Raw genomic sequence first — 12,424 nt, 5'->3', positions numbered from 1 at the left:
ACTCTTCCCATAAGGTTTGTCCAAGATTCCTACTGACCTCAAAGGGTGTTAAATCAGACCCATTGGGTGTGTCCTGCTGAATGCACATGTGCAGGGGCGTGCAGCTTTTGTTGGAAAAGTAGCAGTGGCACATATGTGTGCCACTGCTATTTGTCCCCAGGCACACCCCTACATGTGCCTTGGTGTGTGGCACAGTGACCTGGGTGGGTAGGGGAAGCTGGGGCCAGCAGCCTTACCTGTAGTCCTGGGAGCCTCCCAGGGCAGCAGCCTCGCTAATCCAGCTGCTCAGAACCTGGCTGGCAGCCACAGCGTGGCCACCACTTTGAGTTCTACAAAGCACAGGGTTGTCTGCTCCCCAGCTTGATTCTTGGCAGAAGGGAAGCTGTCTACATTGCCACCAGCAGGGTTAACAAAAGGTCACTTCTTACTGCTGGCTGAATGCCTACAGCTGAGGTGGCTCTTTTGATAAGCTGCTAATGTGGCTTTCAGATGTAAGAGAGGGCAGTAGAGTTAAGATGCAGATCAGCTACAAGCTATCAGAACCAGGGTGCGTGACTCTCTGATTGGCTGGGATGACTGATTTGAAGCTTTTCTGTTATGTCGATACTGCTGACTGTTCCACACACTGGGTTGAAATACTTGGAAAAGAAGAGAAATAATGTACCATATTTTCATGCATATAGCCCACGGGCTATATACATTTTTACAAACTTGATGGGTGGGTGCAGGCTATACAAGGGTGTGGGCTATGCAGAGTCTTTAGAACGGCATAGCCCATCCCTGCCCATCCCTGGCTGTGGGCTCCAGCTCCGGCTTCGGCTCTGGCTCCGGCGGCCATGCCCAGCAAAGTGCGGCTGGCGGGGGCAGGGAGTGAGGCTCTGCAGGGGAGGGGGAGGGATGAGGAGCTGCAAGCTGCTAGGCCCATTCCCCGCTGCTGCCGCCAGCTGCGCTCTGCTGGGCATAGCTGCCAGAGCTGGAGCTGGAGCCCGCAGCTGGGGATGGGCTTGCAGGTTCTGCAGGGGAGGGGAGGGATGAGGAGCTGCGAGCTGCAGGCTCCGGCTCCAGCTCCGGCTCCAGCGGCTGTGCCCAGCAGAGTGTGGCTGGCGGCGGTGGTGGGGAGTGGGGCTCGCAGCTCACAGCTCCTCATCGCTCCCCTCCCCTGAAGAGTCCGCAAGCCCAGCAGAGCCCGTGCTCGCGGCCATGTCTCGGGGTGCAGGGAATACATGGGTGCGGGGCATAGGAGTATTTTACAAAAACACAATTTTCCGCAGGTTACACATGGGTGTGAGTTATACATGGGTGTGGGCTATATGCGTGAAAATACGGTAAATCTCACTAGGAAAACATGGGATGAACAGGATGGCAAGTGACGCGCAATCACACTGTATAGTTAAAGATGACAAACTCCTCATTCGTTGCTTCCTTACTGCGAAGCTATGCAGCCATCAGAGGATTCTGGGAGGATCCTAAAGTGCAAAGGTAAAAGGTCATTATAATGATTGCTCTGGGCCTCTCGTAGCCACGTGGGAAGCTGTGGTCTGTCAGAGGATTGTATCCCCTGTTCTTTTTGGAGGTGAGGGATCATCCTTTTCTGTGGGAACAATCATGTGGAGACAATGGGACAAATCTTGTAGACACCCTGATCTGAAACCCATTGGAACCAGCAGATACCTTTTCACTGGAATCAATTGTCTATGGATGAGACCCCAAATTTGAAAAAAATGTTTTTGGGTAAATACGCATTTCACTTCGGATAACTGTCCCTTGAAAATACTTTCAAATCTTGACAACATTCACGGGAAAAAGGCTCAGTAACAATTTAAATTTATAGAAAGGTGTTACAGAATACAACAGATCTAAGCTGGGAGAAAATAAAAGGAATAAATTACCAATTTATTAAAACTGTTATCATTGAATATAATTGTTAATGAGCTGGAAGAGGAGAGAATGTGAGGTGGCAAAACTGGAAGATGGTAATGCACTATTTGGGCTAATCTAGTTTAGTATGGATTGTGGGGAACTACATCATCACACTGATTTTCTGATTTGAATAGGAAGTGCTGCTTAAAAATCAGTGATGTGATGCAGCTCAGCAATAGCAGATTAGAGAACATGACTGTAAATGTAACACTTTGGCAACAAAATGTAGCTGATGCACAGGGAAAGGAACAAATTAGAATACTCTAACACACTAACACGTTCTAAATTAAGTATAACCATATAGAAAAAGAAAAGTATAGCCATCATAGGAATGAGATAGTAGAGCATTAGTTCCATCTCACAAACATGGAAATAGGAATAGAAAAGTTGTATGAAGTGCCTATAAACCCAAGAGATTTAATACTAGAACAAGCATTAGAATTAGGCAGTTTTGGTGCTGTGTGCACACTGGGTGCCTGTAGACATGACACTACAGCATGTTGGAGCATACTCAATGAATCAAGCCTAATGGAGCATGCTAAGACATTAAAATTAGCACATTTTAGCAGCCTCGGTGTCTCATATATTCAGCGTCCCTCTGCTTCAAAATGGCAATGGGGTGCTTTAACTAAAGCTAATAGAATGAGCTTTAGTTAAAGCACCCCACCGCCATTTAAAAGCATGATATACGTGACACTGCAGGTGCTTTAATTATTGTAGCTTCTGAAAGCCACTCTCATTAAAATGCCTGCCCCACTTCTGGAGCCCATGTAAAGATGCCCACTGATTTTTCCCCTTCCCTCTTCTTGTTGCTTACACTGTGGTGATGGTTGTGACTTGAGGGGATCCTTGTATGGCAAGCAAGCAGAGCTCTCAAATTATTAACAATTCCTAGGCACAAATATATAGCTTCACTGTCACAGTGACAATAGAGGCTACAGTTGCTATTTAAGAAGAAATAGAAACAACGCTCCATTCATATAAACAGGCAAAACTCCGTTACCACCAGCAGGTGATCTGACTCCAAACAACCATATGTGATGCCAAAGTTTCTGCCATGCTTCTCCTCTTGCCTCCTGCCCCAAAGAAAGCAATATTTTAGTTTAAAAATAGCTTGGGCTAAATGAGCTATATCTGTTCATGCTGTTAGTGCCAGTTTTATGATTTGACTTTGGGTTATTTTCATCTTTTACAAATGTCAGGAATGATAAACCATATATCTTTGCATGTGCATGCATGTGTGTGTACACACATATCTATAATATAGATAATATTAGACCTGTATATATCCTTGACTACATTAGCCAAGGAAAGCTACCTTAAATGTGCCTGCTAGTGAAAACTGCCTAATCAGAACAAGACCCCCAGATTTAGTCAAACAGACTGGTGGAAAGCCAAAGTGAGTCAACCAGCTTGCCCAGTGACAGTGGCCAAGTGACGAAAAACAAAAAGAGGCCCATGGCAGTGACTTGGTCATGTCTCTTGACAGCAAAATAGTGTCTGCTTAAAAGAGTGCTTGCTGAGGCATCCTGTGACAGCTAAACTGGCTTTCTAAGGGTTAAACCTGGTTTTCTGCTGCTTGTCTATGTATTGTGGAATGCTTATAGCTAGAAGAAAGAGTGTAAAAGAAAGCTGCTGTGGTTAAGCATTTCCTGTATTTTGTCAATGTATTTTGCCATAGCTTAAAGCCAGCTTCATTAGTGATGCCGCAGATAAAATTAATCATATAAGGAAAACACAAAGGCTTGTACTGCTATTGGTTATTCATATAAGGAAAGTTTGTAGTATAGAACTATAATTGGCTGCAAGCCAACAGCAGCTCAAAAAAATCTATAAATTTGCTGGAGTATCTAGAAATTGGCTGAAGGAAAGTAGTGTGGTAAGGGAAGCTATCATTGTGAAAGAGAAGCCACAGACCTGGAACTAGGCAGGGCAGTGGGTCCTGAGAAGCCTGAAGACTGATTAACAGAGTCCTTCCCAATACTCTTTTGGACAGCGTAGATTGGGGATGCCTGAATTCGCTGGATTTTGAGAAGCTTGTCGTATACCAGGCATAAAAAGGGACTGCCGATAAGTTGCCAACTCAGAGATTTGCTGTCTGTCTTTGTTGTGTTGTTAAGCTTTGCGTAATTACGTGTTTGTTAGATCAATAAACCTTTCTTATCTTTTTACCCCGACCACTATCTCAGTCCCAGACAAACCCACTGCAGGCAGCTGGGACAGGGGCCTGATGATACACCTGCGTGCATGCATGCAACACTGCCCAAATAGCAATCCCAGAAAGCTTCAGATGGGAAGAATCACGACTGGCTGCTAGCAGGGTGGCCACTGCTGCAGCCTTAGAATTCCCACAGGATGTCATCCCCTTGGGGAGGGGTGGGACCACCAGCCTCCTCACCAATCAGCAGTGAGGGATGGGGCTGCTTCTTCCTCAGCCAATCAACAGTGAAGGGTAGGGCCACCAGGCCTCTTGGCCAATCAGCAGCAAGGTTCTGCACTGGACACATAACACAGAAGCAGCCCTATGGGATCTTCTACCTCCCTCCTTCTCTTCCTGGCTTGGAACCCTGCTTCTCCTGGCTGTGCACCATCCTACCTCTAGGCGCAGCCAAAAGAACCATGAGGACAAATGACTGATATATTTTTCCATCAATGAACTGAAAAACAGGGCTTTTTGCAGTCTAGTTTTCATTCAGAAACAGGCAGGGGACAAAGGATTTAAAAACAGGACAGTCCAGTATAGAACAGGACCAATGGCAACCATAGCTGCTAGTGAGGCTAGGAACACATAGACTAATATGTCAGAGCCTGACTTGATAGAGAAATGACAATAAAGAACAACTGACAGATTAGTGGCACCAAGACTGACTTGGGCTGAAAGGACCTACTAACATAGTAGTATCAGTGACTGCAAATATATTTTCCACTGTGGCCTAGTCTCAGCTTGTGAACCCTAAGTGTTATTTGACTACATGCACTTGTTGCGGATTAAGGATCCTAGCAGCTTACTAATGTAAGGAGAAACAGTGGGAGACCTTTGGGAGAAGCAGGAAAGAAACAGAGGTAGCAGAACTTCAGAGGGGGCAGAAGAGGGATCTGGCCTCAAGTGGCTGCTGACTGAGAGGCACATATTCCCTGCAAGGCTGAATGAGGGGGGTTCATTCTGGTATTGTTCAAAATATACTGGTAATAGGCACATCATGTTTGGGCATCATGTTGCAAGAGGATTATTATTTTAATTAGGTGTAGAATTGTTCTAGAATGAGCTTAAAGCAAGGCAAGTCCCCTCTCTCCCCCCAAAGTAAAGAAAAGCAAACAAATAAATCCAAATCACTTTGCATGCCTGAAAGTACACTGGGCGCATCTACATGTGTGTAATGTGCAGTAGCCTATTTTACTGTGTATTAAAGCATCACGTAAAAAACCATGCTATTATGCTAATGCAGTACTATGTACTAATCATCAAAAGCGCACGCTTGCTCTACTGTGCATTTGGGTGGCCTAATGTGCATTAATTTAGTACCTCACATTAGAGGTACTAAATTTAATGTGTATTAGGAAAAATGCATTAATGCACATGTAGATGTGTCCACAGAGGCTCAAGTTGTATCATTAGCTTTTTACACAAACCCCTGTTGCTTTCTGTGGGGATTCTGCATATAAACTGATGGTATACTATGGCTGTAAATTTTTTAATGTGTTAACACATGTTCCCCTCTTGGCCCTGCATTCTGTTTTGTCGAATTTAGAAAAAAGGAATGTGGGTGTGGACAAGATCTTGTCTTTTGATGACAGAATGAAACCTTGACAGGAAAAGGCATACATTCTGTCATCTGATGCATCCTGCATGTCACTCAAGAAATGATAGCTAACTCAAGCTGTGTCTATGAAGCAAAGGAATTTTTATCAGAGGCTTCTCTGCTTTTCCACTTCTAAATGAAAAGTTGATTGAGCTCTTTGATAAACAGGAAAAAAGAACCGTGTGTGATACATTCTGTTTAGTTCAGTTATTTACATGCACTAATTACAAGGAAATATTTACACAATCTCTCACCTAACTTTGACTTTGAGCCATTTGTTTACTTGTCCTGCCAAGATGGGCCAAATTACGATTTTTGTTGCACCTGGGTATAATACTGCTATAACTTCAGTGCCATTGGTGGAATCTCTCCAGATTACACTGGAGTAATGGAGGTCAGTGTTTCATCCAGTAACACACAAATATTCCCCTTTTTACAGTGACCATGAGTTGAATTGCTCCTTTGTTAGAATTGCTATTTTATATGTGAGAAACAGAAATTATGCCCTACCTGTATTTTTCCATCTAACTATAATTATGCATACATGTTTAAACCATTTACTAAGATTGTAGCCACTTACATGTTGTAGGGAAATATATGCTTTAATCAATAGACCATAGCCTGAAAATTCTTGTAGAATGATTTTTCTCTTAATCTTCCTTGCCCTTTAGACTAAAAAATTGTAATAGTATATGTTGTTAATGTTACTGATACTGCTATTTAACATTAAAACATACTGGAGCAATTCCACTGAAGTATAAAAGTAGAAGAAAGGTCAACCTCTAGTCCATAAGCATTATTTATGAGAGGTCAGATTCTCTTAACATTTTTGCCAATATAACTCCATTGACTTTAAAGGCGTTACTCCAGATATATGCCTTCTTATTGGAAAACACTATCTTGTTCCATGTTATCTCCTCAGAGGTGTCCCTGTCAGGTTAGGGCTCTTATAAAGTATAATTCTTCTCACAAATGTTAACCAAAATACCCATGAATCACACACTACACTCTCAGGACCTGAAGTGGTCTTCCTCTACCTGGGGGAGATATAGAGAGGGTAAGTCAGAAGAAGAAGAAGAAAACAGTTTGACCATTCTAAGTATGTGCTGAGCCCTGGCTGAAGTTTCATAGATTTCATAGATTTCATAGACATTAGGGCTGGAAGGGACCTTGGAAGATCATCAAGTCCAGCCCCCCGCCCAAAGGGCAGGAAGTCAGCTGGGGTCATAGGATCCCAGCAAGATAAGCATCCGATTTGCTCTTGAAGGTGTTCAACGTAGGTGCTTGAACCACCTCTGATGGTAGGCTGTTCCAGACTTTGGGGGCTCGGACAGTAAAGCAATTCTTCCTTATGTCCAACCTGAAATGGTCTCGCAGTAGTTTATGACTGCTCAACCTCGTCATCCCTTGGGGTGCTCTGGTGAACCAACATTCCCCCAGATCCTGGTGGTCACCCCTGATAAACTTATAGGTGGCCATCAGATCACCCCTGAGCCTGTGCTTTTCCAGGCTAAAGAGCCCCATGGCTCTCAGCCTGTCTTTGTAAGGTCTGTTTTCTTGAACTCTGATAATGCGTGTGGCTCTTCTCTGGACTCTCTCAAGCTTCTCCACATCCTTTTTGAATTGTGGAGCCCAAAACTGGACACAATACTCCAGCTGTGGCCTCACCAAGGCTGAGTACAAGGGGAGAATGACGTCCCGGGATTTGCTCAAGAAGCATCTATGGATGCAAGCAAGTGTTTTGCTCGCTTTAGTAGCCGCAGCATAAAATTTCAGGCTCATGTTCATCTTGTGGTCAATGATGACCCCCAAGTCTCTTTCTTCCATAGTGCTAGCCAGCGTAGCACTGCCGAGCCTATAAGGATGCTGCAGGTTTTTCTTCCCAAGGTGGAGAACCTTGCATTTTTCGGTATTAAACACCATCAGATTCTCATCTGCCCATTTGCTGAGCCTGTCCAGGTCAGCCTGGATCACCCGCCTGTCTTCTGGTGTGACCAAAGTTTGGTGTCAGCGAACTTGGCCAGTCCGCTCCTGACTCCAACGTCCACATCATTGATGAAGATGTTAAACAATATGGGTCCAAGGACAGAGACTTGGGGGACCCCCCTGGTCACAGGACACCATGATGAGTGACTTCTGTCAGTTACTACCCTCTGGGTCCGACCACAGACCCAATTTCCCAGCCAGCGGATCATGGTGGACCCAAGGCCACGATTGGCCAGTTTCACCAAGAGGTGATCATGGGATACCAGATCGAAGGCTTTTTTGAAGTCAAGGTATATGTCATCAATCTTTTCTTCCTTGTCCAGGTAATAAGTCACCTGGTCGTAGAAGGAAATGAGATTGATCAAGCAAGACCTACCTGCAACAAACCCATGCTGGCTATCCCTTAGGATGTTGGCATCAGCCAGTCCATTAAGGATGGCCTCTTTAATAAACTTTTCTAAGACCTTCCCTGGGATAGAAGTCAGGCTGATGGGCCTATAGTTAGCCTGATCCACTTTCCTCCCTTTCTTGAAGATAGGCACCACATTGGCCTCCTTCCAGTCTTCAGGCACTAAACCAGAGTGCCAGGAATTTTCAAAGATCCATGCCAGGGGCTGGGCTATGATGCTTACCAGCTCCTTGAGTACCTGGGGTGTAGACTGTCAGGGCCGGCTGACTTGAAGGTATCCAGCTTCTCAAGATGTTCCTTCACGAAGTCAGTATTTATGGAGGGCAGGGGATCTCCCCCACCCGGACCTCCCTGTCCCGTAGTGGGCATGGGCGTCCCATGGGCCTGATGAAAGACTGACACAAAGTATCCATTTAATAGGTTGGCTTTTTCCTCGGTGCCAGTTGTCTGTTGCCCCTTCTGGTTCAGCAGGGGTCCAATGTTGCTCTTGCTTTTCCTCTGGCTCCCCACTTATCTGAAAAAGGACTTTTTATTGTCCTTGATGCTTGAAGCTAGTTGGAGTTCAGTTGCAGTCTTGGCTTTTCTGGTTTGCTCCCTGCAGGACCAGACCAGTGCAGAATCATAGAATCATAGAAGTAGGGTCCGAAGGGACCTTGTAGATCTTCGAGTCCAACCCCCTTCCTGGGCAGGAGAAAAAACCGGGCTCAAATGATCCCAGCTAGGTAGGCATCAAGCCTCCTCTTGAAGACCCCCCGGGTAGGAGCCAGCACCACTTCCCTTGGAAGTTGGTTCCAGATCCTAGCCGCCCTAACTGTGAAGTAGTTCTTACGGATGTCTAATCTAAACCTACTATCCAACAACTTATGGTCGTTATTCCTTGTTATACCAGGGGCTGCTGGGGGAAACAAGATCTCTCCCAAACCCTTCTGGTCCCCCCTAATGAGTTTATAGACTGTCACCAGGTCCCCCCTCAACCTTCTCAACATAAAATCAATGAGTTGGAAGGGACCTAGACAGATCATCTAGTCCAACCCCCTGCCATGGGCAGGAAGGAGTACTGGGGGTGGCAGGGGTCATAAGACCCCAGCCCAGTGCCTATCCAGTCTCCTCTTGAAGATTTCCAGGGAAGGTGAGAGCACCACCTCTCTGGGAAGCCTATCCCAGGCTCTGGCCACCCTTACCATGAAGTAGTTCTTCCTAATATCTAACCTAAACCTATCCTCCCTCAGCTTGTGGCCATTGTTTCTGGTGACTCCAAGGGGGGTCCTGGTGAACAGACTTTCCCCGAGTCCCTGCTGGTGGCCCCTGGTAAAGTTGTAGGCAGCCACAAGATCCCCCCTCAGTCTCCTCTTGCGGAGACTGAAGAGATTCAGATCCCTCAGCCTCTCCTCATAGGGCTGGCCACGGAGGCCCTCAACCATATGAGTGGCCCTCCTCTGGACTCTCTCAATGTTGTCCACATCCCTCCTGAAGTGGGGCGCACAGAACTGAACACAGTACTCCAGCTGTGGCCTGACCAGTGTTGCATAGAGGGGGAGGATCACCTCCTTGTCCCCGCTGGAGATGCACCTATGGATGCACGACAAGATCTGGTTAGCCCTGCCAACCGTGACCTTGCATTGTCGGCTCATGTTCATCTTGAATAACCCTCCTTGGAGGTCAATCCCATTCTCCATCCTTTGTAGCCTTTTCTTTTTAGCCTTAGGAGGTCTGCTAGGTCCCTCGAGAGCCAGGAGGGCTGCTGTACCCTCTTGCTGCCTTTCCTTCAAGATGGAATAGACTTAGCTTGTGCGTTAAGGAACGTTCCCTTGAGGAGCAACCACCCTTCTTGAACTCCCCTCTCCTTGGGGTCATGGTCCTATAGGGCCTGACTGACAAGCCTCCTGAGCTTGTCAAAGTCGGCTTTTCTGAAAGTCGAGGACTTCCACATTACTGACTGACTTGCCAGCTTTACGGCAGATGGGGAAGCTGATCAGCTCGTGGTCGCTGTCACACAGCTTCCCATCGATCACTAGGTCGCCGATTAGGTCATCCCCTGTAGCCAGTACCAGGTCGAGCAGCGCTTTGCCTCTTGTTGGCCCATAGACTTCTTGAGTCAGGTAGAGGTCATCCATGCATGAAAGGAAGCTTTGCGACCACTCGGATTTTGCTGAGTGATCCTCCCACGAGATATCTGGGTAATTGAAGTCACCCATGACAACCATAGTCCTGGAGCACGTGGCCTCAGCCAGTTCCTGGGCAAACTCCTGGTCAAGCTCAGGACTTTGGGTGGGAGGTCTGTAATAGACTCCCACCATTGTGTCCCCTGTGCCGTGTACCCCATGAGTTTTAACCCAGAGGGTCTCTAGTCATCCACCCTAGTTGCCAATATCAGTTTGCAGGGACATGTAGCTTTCCTTAACATAGAGAGCTACCCCACCTGCCCCTTTTATCTACATGATCCCTCCTGTACAGGGTATAGCCATCTATACCCGAGGTCCAGTCATAGGTGGAGTCCCACCAGGTCTCCGTTATCCCAATGACATCATAATTATTTGCACTGAGCAGGAGGATGAGCTCCTCCTGCTTATTCCCCAAACTCTTGGCATTTATGTACAGGCAGGCAAGTGTCCTCTTGGGGGCTCTTGCCTTGCCCACAGATTGTACCAGGGCTGGGGCAAGGGTGGGATCCCTTAAGTGCCTTGGCCCGCTGGCTTTGCAAGGGTTGCTCAGTGGGCCAGCAGTGGCGGTAGTCCCCCTGTTCCCCAGCAGGCTTAGTTTAAAGCCTGGTAAAGCAGGTCAGCCAGTCTGACTGAGAAGAGCCTCCTCCCCAGGGGAGAGAGGTGGAGGCCATCTCTTCCCAGCAGCTCGCTGCCTCTCTCACCAAAGAGTGGGCTGTGGTCATGGAAGCCAAAGCCTTCCTGAAGACACCAGCTCCGCAGTCTTTGGTTGACTACATGTATCCTCCTCAGCCCATAGCCCAAGACTGGGAGGATCGATGAGAACACCACCTGTGCCCCCAGACCCTTTAGTCCTGCTCCCAAATCCCTGTAGAGCGTCATGACCCGGCTGGGAGCGCTCCGAGCCGTGTCATTGGTGTCCACATGAATAAGGAGCATAGGATAGTGGTCTGTGGGCTGGAGGAGCTTTGGGATCTTCTCTGCAATGTCCCGGATGCGGGCTCCCGGGAAGCAGAAGACTTCCCAGGCTAAGGGGTCGGGGTGGCAGATTGCCCCCTCAGTCCCCCTCAGGATGGAGTCTCCCACAACAAACACCTTATGTTTTGTCTTGGGGAGAGCAGGGATGGTAGCTGCAGTTAAGCCTGTATTGCCAGTGGGAGCTGGCAACTCAGCAGGCTCTGCTGGAGCAGCAAGAGGTGTGAACCTGTTGCTAAGCTCCAGCGGGACAGAGGCCTTGGTGTGGCAGGCCTTAGGGCCCTTGACCACTTTGGTCCATGCCCCTGACTGGACAGACTGGACAGAGCGGGAGGTCCCGGAGTCCTCCTTTGTCCTGGAGGGAGATGGTGGTCTACCCTCTGGCTCCCAGGGGAGAAGGGCCTGGCAGTAGGAGTCAATCTCTTGCTCACAGTCCCTGATGGCACACAGTCTCAGACTGTGGCCTGGAGCTCCTCCAGCTGGTGTGCCAGAGACCCCAAAAGGGAGCAGACCCCACCTGGGGATGTGGCCATGTTCCCGGGCCCCAGAGCCTGAAAAAGGGAAGGCAGCCCCTGCAGCCAAGAGCCAGGGGCTCCATCTGCATGGAGCCTGGAACTGTGGGCTCCGTCTGGGTGGCCATCTCTGAGGTGCCCAATGGGGGAACCGCAGAGCCTGAGGGGACCCTCGGGGTGTGGCGCATGCCCATCCATGTCATGCCTCTGGTAGGCTGGCTACGGCTGGGACTATCTACCCTGGGGAGTTCGCAGGCAGGGTCTCGGGCCCTCCTGCACGCCCTCCTGTGCGAACCTCATGCTAACTCACGCGCCGTCAGACAAGCACGCCTGTTTGTGCAGCCTGTTCACACAGCTCCGGTCGCGTAGCTCCCTGGGGGGCCGGGCGGAGTAGGGGCCTGGGCGGGGGCTTGACCCAGCCTGGCTCCACGCAGCCACCTCCCCCAAATCAAAGAGGAGTTAACCCCTTCCCACCATGGGCCTCGTTTGCCTCCAGCTGTGTTGGGGGTCAGCAGGGGGCTCCGCAGCTGCTGGTGGGTGTATGGGGTGTCTGGGGGACGTCAGGGGAGTGGGGGCACAGCAGGCTTTCACCCGTGCATTTCTTGCTGCTCCAGAGCCTGACTGGGGCTTTTTTTGCTGTTGACAGGCCCTTTTAAACTGAAG

General features: G+C 48.3%; 1 protein-coding gene across 1 annotated transcript in view; it reads right to left on the bottom strand.

The window, feature by feature from the left end:
- Positions 1–12,424, bottom strand: part of LOC149873468 (visual pigment-like receptor peropsin) — a 40,233-nt gene that overhangs the window by 17,920 nt on the left and 9,889 nt on the right. The window lies entirely within an intron of this gene.

Source organism: Crocodylus siamensis, chromosome 1, assembly GCF_052110815.1.
Source record: "Crocodylus siamensis isolate JL-2025a chromosome 1, ASM5211081v1, whole genome shotgun sequence".
NCBI lineage: Eukaryota > Metazoa > Chordata > Crocodylia > Crocodylidae > Crocodylus > Crocodylus siamensis.
The sequence above is the reverse complement of the archived record's forward strand: the minus strand, read 5'-3'. Positions and strand labels throughout refer to the sequence as shown.